General features: G+C 36.6%; 1 long non-coding RNA gene across 1 annotated transcript; it reads right to left on the reverse strand.

Moving 5' to 3' along the window:
• Nucleotides 1–12,319: 12,319 nt before the first annotated feature.
• Nucleotides 12,320–16,976, reverse strand: LOC129272976 (uncharacterized). Its single transcript, XR_008585777.2, has 3 exons — nt 14,667–16,976; nt 14,147–14,266; nt 12,320–13,699 (listed from the first exon to the last, which is right to left on the reverse strand). It is a non-coding gene; the product is annotated as an uncharacterized LOC129272976 (long non-coding RNA).
• Nucleotides 16,977–19,681: the final 2,705 nt, after the last annotated feature.

Here is a 19,681-nt window from a genome sequence, read left to right on the forward strand (position 1 = left end):
TAGATGAATTGGAAATTAACCCATATCCACACCTGATAATGGTATTCAGTATCATTTTTGTCTCCGTCACTGTCATGGATTCATAATGCGCTTTCGAAACATGTCATTTATAATATGATAATGTTCCCTTACGGAGAATAGTTAAATATTTACATGCGCTGCTAGCGACGTGCCCTGCCTTTCATGTTTTCTGGGTTCAAAGGACAAAGTCTTTATTGATCGTTGGCGGGAAACTAACTTTATTTGATTTCTTATACATGAATCATAGAGCTTTAGCTCTATGCATGAATCAAATATTTTGAAGCATTATCATATTCCCTGCCAGTCGCCCACTAACCCACATCTCCGTTAAATTTTGAATCTAATCAAAATACATTATAGGGATTTTTTTTGGGTGGAAATGCTTAAAATCCAAGAAACAAAAGTGACGGAGATGGAGGAATAACAGATTATGTTCCTTAGAGAGTGAATTAACTTTAATTCTTTGGACTGCTGCTCCTATTTCTTCGACAATGCTATACCATGCCACTATTACTAGGCCTACTACTCTACTACCACTACTACTACTACTACTACTACTACTACTAGTACTAGTACTAGATAATTAAGAAGGTTATTGCTATTTTTATTTTATAATGTATATATATATATATATATAAGGAAGCTGCTCACACTGATGTCACTGGTAAAAATTCTAATTCTAATATTTTTTCATCTTTTATTGATTTTCGCCAAAACTTCACCAATATTTTTAGATATCTTTTTTTACTATTTCAACAGTAAACATTTTGTCAGGGCAAACTTGCCCTTTAAAACCGTATTCCTTTCATAATGCTCTATACGATGAGGTTGCTATATAGAGCTAACATAGAGATATCACGGATAGCTCCCACACTGTCTCTCTCTCATTCTCATCAGGGAGCAGATTTTTGGGGCCATTCTAAAACGTTTTTCTCGCCATTTATGTTTGATTTGCATGAGATTAGAATTGTAGATTTCGTATATTAAAAGGACTTTTTCATGCGTCATTATTTCATTCAGATTTCTAAATCATTCGGGGCCCCATTGAAGATCCTATTGATTTTACTACCCTGTTGAAATGCGGATGAATAAACAAATAATAAATGAATGAATAAAAAAAAACAATAATTAATAAATAGAAGTATATTGCACAAATCGATATTTAAAAAAGCATTGACTGCTGGGCATGCTGGGTAATTTTTTAAAATTTACTAGCGATCAGATCGATGTATTATCAAGATTAACATCCATTACCCGTGACAGAACGGGATAAGCCCGCCAGTCATAAGGACCATAAGTCATAATACTAACTGGTCATAAGGACCGCTAGTCATAACGTGTAAAATCCTACACCCGAAAGTTCGATAGTCATAATAGGGAAAAGGGGTCACTAGTCATAAGGTCATAAGGACCATGAGTCATAAGGTCCAATTTTCATAATGCAAGATAAGGGTCGCTATTCATAATGGACCATAAGGGTAATTGATCATAAGGATCGCTAGTCATAATCAACAATGAGGGTCGGTATTCATAATACTAGATAAGGGTCGTTAATCATAAAAAGGAAGAGGCTACATTAATCATAAGGGTCGCAGTCATAATAGGGGATGAGGGTCGCCAGTCATGATAACAGATGGGGTTCGCCAGTCATAATAATACATGAGGGTTGCCAGTCATAATAGAAGAAGGGGTTCGCCAGTCATAATAGTAGATGAGGGTCGCCAGTCATAATAGAATAAAGGGTTCGCCAGTCATATTAAATAGAAGAAGGGGTTCGCCAGTCATAATAGTAGATGGGGATCGCCAGTCATAATAGTACAAAGGGTTCGCCAGTCATAATAGTGGATAAGGGTCGCTAGTCATAATAACAGATGGGGTTCGCCAGTCATAATAGTAGAAGGGGTTCGCCAGTCATAATAGTAGAAGGGGTTCGCCAGGCATAATGGTAGATGAGGGTCGCTAGTCATAATAGTAGAAGGGGTTCGCCAGTCATAAAAGTGGATGAGGGTCGCCAGTCATAATAGAAGAAGGGGTTCGCCAGTCATAATAGTAGATGAGGGTCGCCAGTCATAATAGTAGATGAGGGTCGCTAGTCATAATAGTAGAAGGGGTTCGCCAGTCATAAAAGTGGATGAGGGTCGCCAGTCATAATAGAAGAAGGGGTTCGCCAGTCATAATAGTAGATGAGGGTCGCCAGTCATAATAGTAGATGAGGGTCGCTAGTCATAATAGTAGATAAGGGTCGCTAGTCATAATAACAGATGGGGTTCGCCAGTCATAATAGTAGAAGGGGTTCGCCAGGCATAATAACAGATGGGGTTCGCAAGTCATAATAATACATGAGGAACGCTAGTCATAATAGTATAATCATATAATCATTGACATTGATGGCGCTCTCGTAACAAGAACAGCAAATTATCCGTCTCTCCTGATTTTCACATTGTTTTGAGGTCTAAATTGCAGTTATATGCAGGATTACCAACCAAGGACAACTACATAACGTTCCTAATCTTATATTGGATAAGATGTCTTACGACCTAAGGAAATCTCAGAAGGGAAAGCCTACAAAAACCACTGGATCTGTACCAACGAAAAGGCCAAACCCGTTCTCGCACAACATGTACAAAGCTCTACCGGATCAGCTTACCCCCAGCCAGAGACCTGGGGAGCCAAGCCAGGTAAGCAGCCCTGCCAACACATCCGTGATTACGCCTGTTAACGGAACTAACACCTCTACGCCTGACCGCACATTCCAAGATCAAGACTTCGAACAATCTAAATTGGATTTATTCCTAACAAAGAAATTCGAAGCTATGCTTGAAAGGGCTGTTGATCGGCTTGCTAAGAAGATTGAAGTTGTTGAGTCACTTCTAGGGGATTCCCTGGAGTTCGAGCGACAAAGGGTCAATGACCTTCAGGTCAAACAAAATCATCTAGAGACCAGGATCAAGAACTTGGAAGAAGAAGTGGCAAAGAACGGAGCCGCTACTAACAAATCGGAACGATTCTCCAGGAGAAATAACATTCGTCTGGTTGGGATCGACGAGTATCAGCAACCAACATCTCTTCCCGCCGATAGCGCATCTTCATCCGATAGTTCATCAGCTTCTGAACCTCACCAGGAAGATTGTATCACGCTTGCCGAAGACAAACTACGATTTTTCTTTGGTATTACGTCGAAAGTTGAACGAGCTCATCGTGACGGTAGGAAAACCAACGGAAGACCTCGTCACATTCTTGTGAAGCTTTTGTCATATCGCGATAAAGTTGATGTAATGAAAAGAGCTCGCTCCGTTCTGAAAAACCAGAGTTTCTTCATCATCGATGACCTTACCAGCGCTGACCTCCAGGAAAAACGCAAATGGTCCAAACAGGTCCAGGACCTTTACGCCCAAGGAACCAAATTGCGTTTTTATGCAGGAAAATGGCGACTCCGTGGAGGTGACCCTTTCAATTTTGAGTCTTCATCCGACGACACCTCTCGCATCACAACCATTGGTCACGCTGGAGTAGTGTTCTAATTTTCTCAACCCGCTGTATGAACCAAGGTCAATTAAGCCTCAAGTACTTTTTTTTGCAACAATGATGTCGACTCCTTGAGAGAAAATTTGATGTTCATTTTGATTTTGATTCAACTATAATTATGTCGAGAAGAAATAACTCGATGTTCGTTATAATTTTGCTATGACAATATGCATCTCCTCGATCTGGATATCAATGTTATTATTCGTATAAATGGTAAAAAGGGGAAACTGCTTTTTTATATTTCACTCTCTATAACATCTAAGTGCTGTTAGTGGATATTTCAATTAAAGAAGGCCTACTATGTACTAAATCATTCTTATCTCGCCTGTATACGATCTATTTAATTGGCACCCTTTCACCCATAGGCTCTACTTTTATATTTCCCAACATTGATCCGTTTTTTATGCATCTAGATACCTTATTCGTTTGCATGTTGTGTGTTCACCTAGCTTTAGGTTCAAGCCTGAGGCAAACCATAAATTTATAAATCGAAATCATAACTGAATCGCACAAAAAATCTCGTTCATCAAAAGTAGATTATGTTGCTTATTAATATAATTCATGTATAAATCACTTACACGGATGTTTGTGTGAGTGTGCTTTTAAGTCCTAGTATGCACCAATTCTAAACAATCTAGCTACACTACTTTAGTCTTATTAAGCAGTTAAGGGTGGATGCAGGATCTTACACACTCTGATTTACCGGCCATCAATCATTTGTATTCATTTAATGTAGAATCGTTATCCCACATGATGTTGGCATCTGTTTTTTGTTTGTTCTTTTTGTAATATGTGCAATCTAATCACTTATATACACTGGTTTTATTGTTTTCCTTTCTCGTACGTTCATGATTTTCTTAAAATGAGTCGATTAGAAACCACATGCGCTTTAGCACCGTGTTTACAAAAGACATTGACACGATAGAGGCATTTACTTTATTGTATCATAATTTCTCACAACTTGAAAAGTCTCCCTACCAAATTTGAGAAATCACAATGTCGAAGCTTACAGGGTATGATTGTCTCTTTTTCATGTTCATCCAATCAAAGTGTCAACGAGATCCAATATATAAAAAGTGTTTACTTTCTGATTGATATCATTTGCCATCTATTTTTAACAGAATCACGCATCTCCTTTTCACGTTGGTCATCAGTATTTGATTTATGTTCTATTGGTACAGTTTTCCCCACTTCGAACATGCTGCTTTGTAATTTCTCTTCCCCGTTATAATATATCTGAATTGATCAGTAGCAAAATAGCTATTTGCTATATACTACGTTTTATTTTCCTAAAATCATACTCAATTTCAGTAAAATCAAACTCATGGCTACGCGCCTCTTGTTACTTCTATCAAGACACCTAGACTGTTTTATCGCCCAAGGTGTGCCCTTAAGCTTGATGTTCATCCAATTTCAAGTTTTATCAGGAACCAAATTTGCAAATTTGTTATATAAGGTTAATACGACTAATTGAAGTATACTTCATTGCCAATTTGCTTACTACTCCTTGATACGGATAACACATTTTGCAGATGTCTCCTTTTGTATTCATTACGCACCAGCAAACTTGACAATATAGGCTACATCAGAAATTGAACCTTACTGAATTAAGCGTGCTTGGAGCGCGAAGCCTTATCATTGGCTTGCTAATGACCTCCTTTTCTCTTTTGTTTGGAAATGACTCATTAAAGGGTTAAATGCAGTGAATTGTTATTTTATTTGTCAATTCAATATCAGTGACGAAGGGAAACTCCCTGGTATATTTTGGACTTATCGAATTTACAGCGTAGAGGCTCCCTGCATCGCGCCGGTTCCTTGGGGTGCAGTTCGGGTCGCGGTGGGGAGCTGTGAGGCTTTTGCCGGGGGTTGGTGGACCGGGACAGCACCGGAATCTCCTATTCTGGGTGGCGACATGTTTGCGTCTGTTCGTGTGGTGCAAATATTCGAATTTTCTGCTGTCCCGGTCCGCCGGCTTTTGTCGGGAGCCTCGGGGCTCTCCGCTGCGACTCTGGCTGCATTTTCAGAAGAATCGGTGCGTTAATGAGTTTCGCCAGCGTCCCTTCAGTGAATTTGAGAACTACCTAGATCTTGCATCGTTAACACAATCTTTAACCATTGCAATGTTTTGGGTCTTTTTAATATTTTGCCTCTTGTTTTTTCCCCGAGAACCACTTAACACTGACGTATATTTACGCAATGATTTTTTGTATGTATATTCTATGATCGATCTTTCTTATTCTACATATCACACAGGCTTAAATCCTGCTTCCTGCTTTTTTTTTTTTTAATTACTATTTTTTAAAATTACTATTTAGCTTTCTCCATTTGATATGACCTCGTTTGTTATTTTTGATAGATTTCATCACGCTTCAGGAGAGACGGACACAGTATGATTATTATTTTTTCTGTCCTTGCCTTAGTTTGCTTACTTACGTTCTTGTTGATATTTGTTGCTTGTTTGTTTACATTTGGCCTATTTTAAGTTATTCACTAAGGATCAGTCAAGTTTGCTTTGTTTTCATTTTTGTCCTGTTTTTTCATCACCTTTATTTCCAACCCCCCCCCCCTCCAAACTTTGCACTGCACAAGGTCATTATATATCTTACACTAGTGTTCAATTCCCCTGCTTTATTTTTGTTCTTTCTTCTTTTACTCCTCTTTTATTGCCTTTTCACTGACACACATTTTTTTCTTCTCCTCTTCTACACATACTCGGGAACAGGCACGTAGCACAGTGTATTGCTTCCTTTAGGTTTCGTTTAACCATCATCTCCCCTGCTAATGACGGATTTTTCTAGGTTTCCATTTAGCTCTCTAAATAACGATGACTTGTTGTCTCTCTCGGCGCAACATGGCGTTACTCGCACACTAGATAATCATGATAACTCCAACTATGATGCACACATACAGAATTTTATGGACAATAATACATCCGATCTTAATTACAATTTGGATGCAAATGATCACTTCGGACAGCTCACTACATCACATTATTTCACAGAACAACATTTCAAATCATACATTACATCAGATAACACTGGCGAAAGTTTTTTTCTTCTCCATTTTAATATCAGAAGTGCCAGTAAAAACTTTGATAAACTTAGACTATTTCTAGATAAAAACCGGTTTCCGAAATCTTCATTTATTGGTTTAACCGAAACATGGTTCTCTGATAATCCATGTTTCCTCTTCACACTCCCTGATTTTGATTTGATTGTTAACAATAGAACGCTAACACCTGGGGGTGGTGTAGCTCTTTACATACCGCAACAATACGACCATACTCTTATAGCTAACATGACCATATCTAACGACGTTCTAGAAACCTTATTTGTTGAAGTCACAAACCCCAAAGGTAAAAACTTAGTACTTGGTGTTTTTTATAGACCCCCTCAATCTAATGTTAATACTTTTTTAGAATCTCTTAATGAAATTTTATCAAATCCTGTTTTGAAAAATAAAGATTGTTTTTTTATGGGTGACTTTGATATTAACTTAGTAGATTGTAATTCAAACAGCACCTCACATGAGTTTCTTGAAATGTTTCTTTCATATTCTTTTTTACCGCTTATCACTAAACCGACAAGAGTGACAGATAACTCGGCCACTTTAATTGATAACATTTTTAGTAATATAACTCAACAAATTCCAAAAGCCGGTATTATCCTTAGTGACATTACTGATCACTTTCCAATTGTTGTTAAATTATCTACAAATAAAATTATCATGAAAGAAGCATTCAATACTCCATTTCGAAAGATAACTGATGACAACATAAACAATCTAGTTAATAATTTAAATACAACAGACTGGTCAACTATTTTTGAATCCACAGACGTTGATGACGCATATAACTTTTTCATTTCCAAATTAAACTCTTCTCTAGATACTCACGTTCCTTTTACCACTAACAGAAAATCAAATTATAAAAAGGTTCCACTCCACCCTTGGATTACTAAATCACTTTTGAGATCAATCAACCGAAAGAACAACCTTTACTATAAATACATAACTAAACAAAGTAACGAATCTCGCTTTAAATATACTTCATACAAAAACACACTCACTACTTTATTACGCATTGCAAAAATAGAATATTATACCTCCCAACTCAATTTGTTCAAAAACGATATGAGGAACACATGGAAAATCATTAATGGAGCATTAAACAAAAACAAAAAAAGTACTTCTATAACAAAAATAAAAGTAAACAATACAACCACCGACGACAACATCTCAATAGCACAAGAATTTAATTCATATTTTTCAAACATTGGCAACAATCTGGCAAGCAAAGTCCCTCAAACTCATAAATCTTTCAACAGTTTTCTTGACAACCCAAATCCAAACTCTATATTTTTTAATCCTACGAACACAAGAGAAATTATTAATATTGTTAATAATCTACAGACCAAGAAGAGCCCAGGTTTCGATGGTATTCCTAACTTCCTACTTAAGAAAATTATTTTAACTATCGTCGATCCTCTGGTCCACATATTTAATGTTTCTATGAACACAGGGAAGGTACCTAACCTAATGAAAATAGCCAAAGTCATCCCCCTTTACAAAAAAGGTGATAATCAACTTGTTTCTAATTACCGTCCTATTTCATTGCTCACTTCGTTATCTAAAATTCTCGAAAAACTTATACATACTCGTACAATTACGTTCTTTAATAAATTCAATACTTTTTCGAACTCGCAATTTGGTTTCCGCGAAAATCATAGCACCTCGCATGCAATTTTGACTTTTATTAATAAAATTACTTCTTCCATAGATATAGGTTGTCATACTGTTGGTATTTTCCTGGACTTCTCCAAGGCCTTCGATACCATTAACCACGATATACTTCTTCATAAACTTTCTTTTTATGGTATCAGGGGGGAAGGCCTTGGAGTGGTTCAAGAGCTACCTAACAGACAGGTCTCAATTTGTGTCAGTCAACAACGTTGTTTCTTCTACTCTTCCTATTACATGTGGAGTACCACAGGGTAGTTTACTTGGTCCTCTTCTTTTTATTACATATATTAATGACATTAAAAAAAGTTCAAATTTACTAACATTTGTATTGTTTGCTGACGATTCGAACATTTTCTTTTCTCATGATAACGTAAACCAACTTGTAAGAATTGTAAACTCAGAACTTATACATGTCACTGACTGGATTAAGGCGAATAAACTATCACTTAACTTACAAAAGACGAATTGTATGCTTTTTAGTAACAGAATAAATACAATACCTGATAACATAATTTTTGATAATACTGTTCTTGAAAATGTTTCAGAGACAAGATTTTTGGGGGTTACTATTGATAATAAGCTATCATGGAAACCACACATCAATAATACATGCAAAACAATTTCAAGAAACATCGGAATTATCAACAAACTCAAATATTTTCTCCCATCTAACACCTTACTTACACTGTATCATACATTAATATTACCATACATTAATTATGGCATTTTTGGATGGGGTTGTGCGATCCAAACACAATTACAAAGAATACTGTTGCTGCAGAAGAAGGCTCTTAGAATAATTTTTCAAACCCAATTCAGATCACACACAGATATACTATTCTTCCAAAATAATATTCTTAAAGTGAGTGATTTATATCTTTTCCAACTCGCCCAATTTATGTATAAACTAAAAAAAGATGATCTCCCAACAATTTTTTCAAATATGTTCTGTAAAAACTCCTCTATACACGATTACCCAACGAGACAACGTAATTGTTATCACCTACCCCCTACCCGTACTATATTAGCGAAAAACTCTTTTATCTTTTTTGGACCTGTGTATTGGAATTCCCTGCCCAACGACTTTAAAGAATCTACAAACCTTAATATTTTTAAACGCAAACCTAAAAAGATGCTCATTTGTCAATACTCCACACCAACAAGTCAAGCTAACACATAACCTAAACTAAAACTACATAATAACTTAACCTTTAACTGCCAATAAATTTGTCAAACTTTACTTATAAAAAAAAAACAACAACACTACAACATGATACAATACATTACGACCTGTGCACCTGCCATGTTCCTCCTTTCATTTGCACTTTTTATTTGCACCTCCCTTATCTCCCTCTTTCTTTCCTTTGCCACTTTTCCCTCCCTATTATGATTTTGTAAGTACTTTTTTGTGTGTTACCACTGTAATTATTATTACTTGAATTACTTTCTCTTATTTTTGTTGTCGCTTATTCGTTTTATTTTGATATTTGTGGATTACTTGTTTTAAGTTTGTCTTCTGTGTCCGTCTCGATTTTTGTATAGAGTTGTATATATAGTTTGTTTATAATTAGTATTGAAACTAAGTTTAGGGGCTTGCCTTCTCGACAAGCTTTTGCTTTTCTTGGCAAGTCCCTCCGTTCATTTCTTGTTTCTTTTCATTGATAATATTACTGCAACAAATTGTAGTTTTGTTTAATTTATATTCAACATTTGTTACGAAATTTCATTGATTTGTCTGTATTATCGATTATATTGAATATGTATTGTTACTTTGATTATATTTTGAAAAAATTGTTGAACGGAAATAAAAATCTAAATCTAAAATCTAGTAGAAGGGGTTCGCCAGTCACAACAGTAGAAGGGGTTCGCGAGTCATAATGGTAGATGAGGGTCGCTAGTCATAATAGTAGAAGGGGTTCGCCAGTCATAACAGATTAAGGGGTTCGCCAGTCATAATGGTAGATGGGGGTCGCTAGTCATAATAGTTGAAGGGGTTCGCCTGTCATAAAAGTGGATGAGGGTCGCCAGTTATAATAGTAGAAGGGGTTCGCCAGTCATAATAGTAGATGAGGGTCGCCAGTCATAATAGTAGATGAGGGTCACCAGTCATAATAACAGATGGGGTTCGCAAGTCATAATGATACATGAGGAACGCTAGTCATTATAGTAGAAGGGTTTCGCCAGTCATAACAGTAGAAGGGGTTCGCCAGTCATAATGGTAGATGAGGGTCGCTAGTCATAATAGTAGAAGGGGTTCACCAGTCATAACAGATGAAGGGGTTCGCACAAGCGCAGCCCGCCTACCGCTAGGGCTATACGCTAGGGCACGGCGGCCGTGGCCCCTCCCTGCTGCACTGCATGCACTGCGCTGTCTATGGTGATATGCATATTAGGTACAGTACGCGCCCGGCCCGAATATGACAACTTTTGCCATTGGCTTGTGGTCTGACACATGTTTATTTAAAGCTAAAACGCGAACGCGAAGTTTGACCAATGAACATCATTCTTACATCATCGTAAAGCTTAGAGAAAACTGCACAATGACTCATGGAAACTAAGCTGTAAGATACCATCAAACGAAATTGGATCGAGTGGGAAATCGTTTGTGGTGACATAAAGTAGGATTTTACGTTGAGTTTCATCCTATTTTTGATATGAAAGGGGTGTTTTTGACCCCAAAACGCGAATGTAATGAACATCTTTGCAAAAATTTCAATTATTTAATGGAAATAATATGATATCATCAGCATTATATCATTGAAACTAAGGATAAAAGTGGTAACTTTTTTCAGGAATGACAAAATTGTTAACAAAACATGAAATTTCCAATGGTATTTCCCAAGCCCCCGAAGCTACCGCCATTTTGTTTAATCCATTAGAAGCTAAAAATAAGCCCTCATTAATATTAATTTCGTACGATGCTCCCTCGTCAACTGTGGTTTTGTACGTGTATTAGACAATACGCACATCAGCGCAATGACAAAGGTCAACTTGGCAAATTCATTAATGTATTCATTTTGTTACGCGCTCGTAACGCGAAGGATTCAGCGAATCAAGCAAGCACAAATCTGAGACGATACGTTGCGCTCTATAAAGTATCGATATCACAAGCGATATCACTTAAAAACAAAGCATTGTTTGTATTGCGTCTTATAGGCCTTTGCTAATTCCAAAAGGGAAGATGAAAAGAGTAGATCAAGTCGTGATTAGGTAAAGAGGTCTCTAGTGCTTTTGCCATCCCTATAGATCGTAGTTACCATACTTGTAACTCATGATGAAACGGGCCCCAATTTATCATGTTTAATACGTTTCCTGTCCCCTTTATTCTCCAGCATTTCTTACTCTGTTTTTTTTTCATTTAATCATTTTCCCACTCAAAATTCTTTTGTGCCGCCTTTCTCCTACATATGTAGAGCTCATTTTTAAAAGGGGTTAGGTCAATTTTTCATCAAACTTGATTTTTATGTCTTAATTTATAGATTTTTAGTAGCTATATAAGATGATACCATAGAAAAGTTGAAATTCCTATTAAAAAGTGAACTAATATGGCAAAGAAAAATCACCTTTTTTCAAAAGGGGTTAGGTCCATTTCAGTTAAGTTGCAAAAGGGGTTAGGTCCACACAGACTTTTTTTGGAAAATAATATCTTGAAAAATATGAAGACAAGTAGATATCTTTTTATACCCAATTTTATGTTCTCATGGTAGGCTATCATGAAAATTCAGTTTCGCATAAGAATATTGCAATATGGGAGAATTATTTTCTTGGAGTGGACCTAACCCCTTTTGCAACTAAACTCTTCTGAAGAACTCATTTGTCAAAAGGGGTTATAGGTCCATATTCATATATTTAATTGTTTTCTGTCTCTAAACCTATAAATTTTCAGTCACTCTGATGATACCAAAGAAAATTTGAAATTCAAATGAAAACGTGAATGGAAGTGGCAAAAAAAATCACTTTTTTAATCAAAAGAGATTGGATTCACTTCAATTTACTTGCAAAAGGGGTTAGGTACACAATGATTTTTTTTTTTAAAGTATATAGAAAAAAATTGAAGACAGGTAGATTTCTTTTATACCCAATTTATGTTCACATGATAGAGTAGTACATCATGACAATTTAGTTTCTCATAAGAATATTGCAATAAGTGAGAATAAAAACATGGTTTTTCTCGGAATTGTTTAAAGTGGCCCTTAACTCTTTATATATTTCCTTCTTCTTTTCCCACTTCTCCTGGTTTCCATAAATCTCGTCTTATTTCTCTTCCACCCCTTTTGTTCCTACTTCCCACATTCTAGCTCTCTTACCACCCCCCTCTAAATTATATCTTCATATGTGCCCCTCCATTTCTTTTCAACCCACTTCTCATCACTCTTTCCCTCTCTCGATCTTCATCTCATTTTGAATTTTGCCCATTCCAAATCACTTTCATTTTAGCTCTGTACAAATACTATATGAACACAAATGAAAGACATAAAGGAATTTTCTGGTTAGTGGTGAATGTTATTAATTAGCCATAAAAAATATCACATTATCAGAGGATAAAGCTTTACATTTTTCTTAAGCGTATGTTAAAACTTTGAACCAAAATAATTTTTTGTTGTATGCTGGGGCAGCGATCCTGGGGAGGGGGGGGGGGGACACAGCTCCCCCTACTTCTTGAATCACTGAAAAGTGCCTTTTTATGCAAGAAAAATGCCCCCTCACGAACCTGTACTGTGTCCCTTTCATCTGAGGGCCCGTTTCATGTGTTAAAGAGTGCCCCCTCGCCTTCTTGTAAGTGCCCTTTCTCGAATCACTGCCCCCTTTTACCCAAGAAAAGTGCTCCTAAAGAACTTGTTCTGTGCCCCTTTCACCTGAGAAGGACCCGTTTTATAGTCACCATGACGATTGCCCTTTGAAACAAGAAAACAATATTCTCATTTCGATAATATACTTATAAAGGAAATCCTTTGTGCATTAAGTTTAATAATTCATGAGTTGGGGTATATAAGCAGTTTCGTACAGATGGAGGGGGGGGGGCTTGAAGGACTCTTGCCCCCCCCCCCAAAAAAAAAAAATATCATTCTGAACATTTTAGATTTTCTTTTTAAAAATGTCAAAATTTTGCTCGCTCGCAACTTCTTAAAAATTTCACGTAATACAGCATTTTCCCTATGCCCCCCCCACTTTCAACTTCATTCCGCCACTCCTATTTCTATGTTTATAGCTTCTCCTTTTGCAACCAGTTTTAATGAAAATCAACAAGAAATTTCATACGTCATGAATTTGGGGTTGTGATAATAATTTTGGTTTTTTTTTTTTTTAAATTGGACTTGGAAAAAAAAAACCTTTTCCATCTTCATCAAGTGGTTCCTAAGTCAGACTCTTGAATTGTTGGATTTCTTGAATGAAAACATCTGTTACACCAGTCCTGCAGATTGAAAAAATAGAGAAAGAAAATCAATGAATTTAAATTAAAATTGTTGTGATTTAAAAAACATAAATGTTTTAAGAAAAGTGAGAATCTTACTTCTACTAATTATAAACTTGTACTTCTATAAAGCATATCACTTAAACCTGTTCTATGCAGTTTACATACCACTCTCCATTATAACTACATGTAGGCCTACTCTATGAAAAAATGTCAGAGATTTCTCATATATATGAATATATGAATTAACATATGTAAATTATATAAATAGTCAGAATTAAAGTTGATATGTATTGTTGCACAGAATATTTTGATCTGTGATTAAAAACGACACTAACTATAATCTAAAAACAAAATTGAAATGGGTTTTTCAAAGGCAGGTCTATTTGTTGCCAAAAAAAAATGTGAACAACCTCCATTATCAAAAATATTCACTAATTAACTCACTCATATAACTGCAGTAGGTTGTATTTCTCTTTGTGGTCTAGTCGCTGTTCTATTAGGCCTACTTCACCAATTATTTATCATCATCAATCACCTCCATGGAAATTGTAAAACTGCGTCATCCTATTGGACAAAATGTAAAATAACAAGATTTTAAATAATCGTAAATCTACAAATATGAAATATGAATATCACACTGAAGAATGAATAAAATGAATTTTGTAAAATATGAAAAATAAATGTTGCTTTGTTTATACTATACAAATAGGAAATAAAAAGGCCATTTAATTACTAGTAGATCAAGGACATGACCTAACCGGTATTTTATAAATTTGCCCAAGGTACATAACTTTTGGCATTGGTTCTATTTTAGACTCGAGAGCCTGTATATTTAAGAAGTGTATATTCATTACAGATCCTACCTCTTTGTGGCTCGGATTATTTTTATTTAATGTAAACATGGTTAACATTCAATGCATGTAATGTATCTGTAATTTTGTATGGGTTAGTTTAAGTTTTATACCTGAATGAGAATCTGCAAAATGATGCATGCACTTATGATCATCATCTTGAACCATATAGGTAGACCTCTACTGTTTTTCTTATTCTTCAAACTCAACCTGTTTGTGAAAGAAAAGAGAGAACAATAATAAGAAGTGATCTTTTTCATGGCCGTATGTTTAGGGGGAGGGGTTTGGGTAAGAGCTGAAATGTGAAACCTTCATCAAAAAGAGAATTGCATGACATCCTTCAATTTAACTTTAGAAAATGCACAAAACGGTCCTAGGTAATATTGGTCGCTTCTGGCCCTCGCTTTCTGAATTTTAGGTTCTCTAAATTTTTTCTCTAAATGTCTGCCCCCCCCCCCAAAAAAAAAAAAATCTGGATCTTTTTATTTCCGAATCTTATTTCATTTGATTTTAACATAATTTCATAATCTCATGCACTAGGTCTAGATCTATTTGTAAGAAAGTATAGATCTAGTCCAACGAGACTCAGTGCTGTGCGACAGCATTCATGTATCTAAATTAGGTCTAGATCTAGACTAACGATGGACTCTCGATCTATCTAGACCTAGAAAGTAAAGCTTCGGTTCTAAACCGAGATCTAGACCCTATATCGGTTTAGAAATTGTTGATGTCTGACTCTGACTTTTATTCCTGGCTAAGACTTCATTGCCATTATTGACCGAGAGTAGATCTAGATCTAGTCCTTGGTCCACTGACAGTCATATTACTCGTACATGTAAATGGAGTCGTCTAGGCCCAGACCTAGATCTAGGCCTAAATTACAGACCTAGATCATAAGCCCTGGGGGTAAGTGTCGAGGTTTGGGAAAGTATAAGTTAGACTAGATTTGAATTAGGTAGGCCTAGCTCTTGATAGCATCGATGAATAAATAAAAGTAAAGTAGCCTAGCCTAGATCTAAGTATAAAGTAAGTAGGGCCTAGGATTAAGAGATCTAACGTTAGGTCCTAGATCTATTGATAATATTAATAAGACAAACATGCAGAGCAGCATGTTATTTCTAAGACCGAGTCTAACTATATTTATAAATAACAATAAGAGTTAAAATGGGTGGGGGCTAAATGCAGAAGCCTGAAGTTATGCAAAATAAATTTGATATCTGAAACAAGTCAAAGTGAGGACTGAGGATTAACACAATGACAGGCGTATCTTCATCCACACTCCGCTTCACAGTTTATTCCTGACTGAGTCTCGATCTACTGAAGATAGATGCAGATCTCCCTCTAGATCTAACGTACAGTGCACAAAAAGAAGCCTCATTCTTCTTGTTTTAATCAATCGTGGGTTGGTCCTTATTGGAGGTGAACCAAACCAGCCCGATTATCTCTCGATTCCCAGCCGGCTAGGAGCCCGTACAAAATACATGTGGTTAACACAGCGGCATAATATAACGGCTTAACCACAACACTGCAAGCAACATACAGCCTACAGTACAGGCTGCACTGGGCGACGATGACAATCTAACTTCAATTTCAAAGACCAAATTCTGCTTTCCTTTAACAGAAGAATGATAGCAAACTCTCTAATTTGTTAAAGAAATAACCTAAGATCACAAAATACAGTGTGAAATGTGTAAATAGTCCACTGAATTCATGTGGTTATATCAATTAATACGTACTCACCGGAGTGTTCGTAGGTCCATCTTGTGTGTGGAAAGAAAAGTTTCAGAATGAATAAATTAGATGACGTAATGAGGTCAAATGAATAATTAATTCTGTAACACGATACCACTAGTATCGATGAAAAGAATCGGGGAAATCGCGTATTAATGACGCTCTTAGCCAATGAAAAGGCCGGATTATGAATATCTTCATGCTCATGAATGTCAATGAGGGCTTATTTTTGTCTTCAAATGATCGCGGTAGGCGGAGCCTAATCTCATTTGTTTTGTGCTGAACGCGCACGCAGCTTTCGGTCTAGTAATATATTATAAGGTCTTTGGTATTTCCATAGAGTGGTAGACACGCGCGGAAAGCACGCGCAGTTAGTGTCCCATAGGATACGAGTCATAAAACTGGATGAGGGTCGCCAGTCCTAATAATAGTAGAAGGGGTTCGCCAGTCATAATAGTAGATGAGGGTCGCCAGTCATAATAGTAGATGAGAGTCGCCAGTCATAATAACAGATGGGGTTCGCAAGTCATAATACTACGTGAGTGTCGCTAGTCATAATAGTAGAAAGGGTTCGCCAGTCATTTTAGTAGAAGGGGTTCTCCAGTTATAACAGTAGAAGGGGTTCGCCAGTCATAATGGTAGATAAGGGTCGCTAGTCATAATAGTAGATGGGGTTTGCCAGTCATAATGGTAGAAAGGGTTCGCCAGTCATAATAGTAGAAGGGGTTCGCCAGTCATAATAGTAGAAGGGGTTCGCCAGTCATAATAGTAAAAGGGGTTCGCCAGTCATAATGGTAGAAGGGGTTCGCCAGTCATAATAGTAGAAGGGGTTCGTCAGTCATAATGGTAGAAGGGGTTCGCCAGTCATAATAGTAGAAGGGGTTTGCCAGTCATAATAGTGCATGAGGGTCGCCAGTCATAATAACAGATGGGGGTTCGCCAGTCATAATAGTAGACGGGTTTCGCCAGTCATAATAATAGAAGGGGTTCGCCAGTCATAATAGTAGATGAGGGTCGCTAGTCATAATAGTAGAAGGGTTCGCAAGTCATAATAGTAGAAGGGGTTCGCCAGTCATGATAGTAGATGAGGGTCGCCAGTCACTCCCCCATATGGAAAAGTTTGGGGTGGAAATTCGCATTTGCTCAAAATGACCGGGTTCCGCGGGTCACCGACGTACGCCGCCCGCTTCATGAATTATTCATGAGCTCTCCGGTCCAATGCGCACGACAGCTTACGAAACTACGATACGGACGCGTCCATTATGGAAAATGGGTAAATTATCGTAAAATCTACATGCATACAGAACACTGTAGGCTTGATGTTTATGGCATTTTCTTTCGTTTTTTTTTTATAGTGGGAAGATCTACATGTAAATACAAAAGTTGTTTATGTTGTTTCTGCATATTGTTATGTGATTATTTTGGTATTATGACAGATTTTATATTTCTTAAGATTTGGCATGAATCCCCCCGTAGACACAAATGGTGCTATCCAACCTCTCTTTGTACAGTTATGAAAATGGGCGATCCTGAGTCGACATTGTAGAAAAAAGCAAAATTCTCCTCGTTCTGTTCTTAACAATACATATAAATGAAAGTTTCAGACTCTTTGCAGTCTTATGTCATTAGATCAAAATCCAATTTAGCTAAATACCCGAAGTAAACCTCAAATGTTGTCTGATTTTCCGAGAATGTCAGGCCGCGCTCCCCGCGCTACATGTAAAATCCACCATGATGAAACTCAGACGTCTTGATACGTCATGACCCGGTATGCTAATGAGGGCAGAGATCGCACTGACGGCTGATTGGGTGAACAAATGAAGGGGTCTTAGTTTTTCTTTATTTCCGTAGACAATTTTTAACCAATCAGCATCATTCGTACATGAATTGTAGAGAAATATATTCTGCACAGATTGGCGGGAAACCGGCTTTTGTACGATGTTTGGTTCATGAGATACAGTCTTTGACAGACCGTCCCACCTCGACACAGCGTGTGCAAACAGGGAAATTTACGTGTAATAATACGCAAATCTGGTGTGGGAGAAGCTCAAACATGTGTTTTATAAACAGCAATTCCGTGGAGCCTGAATCTCTAATTTCTTTAAAATTTGGTATTATCATAAAAAAAGGTGTAGAAAATAGATTTCCACTCAACCGAGCTTCGTAGGAATTTTACTTTTGAGTCAATTCACATTTCGGCCCCATTACAACATAATTTCGTATCTAGAGTGCCATAGCTTCTGTACACGTACGCGCGTTCGGTCGCTTCTCGGGAGCAAATGCGACTACTTTTCCATAGAATGGTAGAAGGCCTTCGCTAGTCATAATAGTAGAAAGGGTTCGCCAGTCATAATGGGTAGATGAGGGTCGCTAGTCATAATAGTAGATGGGGTTTGCCAGTCATAATAGTAGAAGGGGTTCGCCGGTCATAATAGTAGATGGGGGTCGATACTCGATAGTCATAAGAAGGGGTTCGCCAGTCATAATGGTAGATGAGGTAGATGGTAGATTTTGCGTATTGACCTTCAACCCACTACATTCAGCAAATGAATCCAAATTAATTAGTACATTACAGAAACTGGCAGCTGTACCATCGAGAAATAAAACTGTGTCATCCGCATATTAAAGAACTTTGTATTCTTTTAAGCCAACATAAATTCCTTTGACAGAGTGTAAATTTCGAATTAACAACCCAAGAATTTTAGCGCAGAACAAAAACGAAATCTTAATGTCATTTGCCTATTGACTATAACACTAGAAAATGCATTCTGATATAGTATTTTTGCTCATATCATAAAAGATTTGCCAAATTTAAAAAAGGAAAGAGATTTAAACAAAAAATCACGAGAAGCACTTTCAAAGATTTTTCAAAATCAATTAATAAATTCATACCAGGAATATGTTTCTTCTCCGTATACACAATTAAATCATACAAAATTTTAATATTTTCACCAATAAATCGTCCAGACAAGAATCCTGATTGATTAACATGAATAATATATGGTAATACTTTTTAAAGTCTGTTAGCAATACAACTTGACAACAGTTTATAAACAACATTCAACAATGAAATTGGTCTCCAATTTTTGATGAAATGTCTTACTTTGTCACCTTTAGGAATTAATGTTATCAAGCCATTATTGTTTGTGAGATGGATAATTTTCCAGAAATGTAAGCAAAATTCATACTTCGTACCAAGTATATACCTAAGTCCTGAAAGAATGCTTTAAAAAAATCAGTTGTAAATCCATCTTGTCCAGGAGCCTTATTCTTTTTTATATTTTTTTAATGCAAAATCAACTTCACTGTAAGATATTTTTCCTTCTAAAGAAGAATTGTCTTCCTTTGTAAGACTATGGAAACTCTCTTTTCTAATAAGAGAAAAAAAAGTTCTTCA

Source organism: Lytechinus pictus, chromosome 5 (assembly GCF_037042905.1).
Source record: "Lytechinus pictus isolate F3 Inbred chromosome 5, Lp3.0, whole genome shotgun sequence".
In the NCBI taxonomy this organism is placed as follows: domain Eukaryota; kingdom Metazoa; phylum Echinodermata; class Echinoidea; order Temnopleuroida; family Toxopneustidae; genus Lytechinus; species Lytechinus pictus.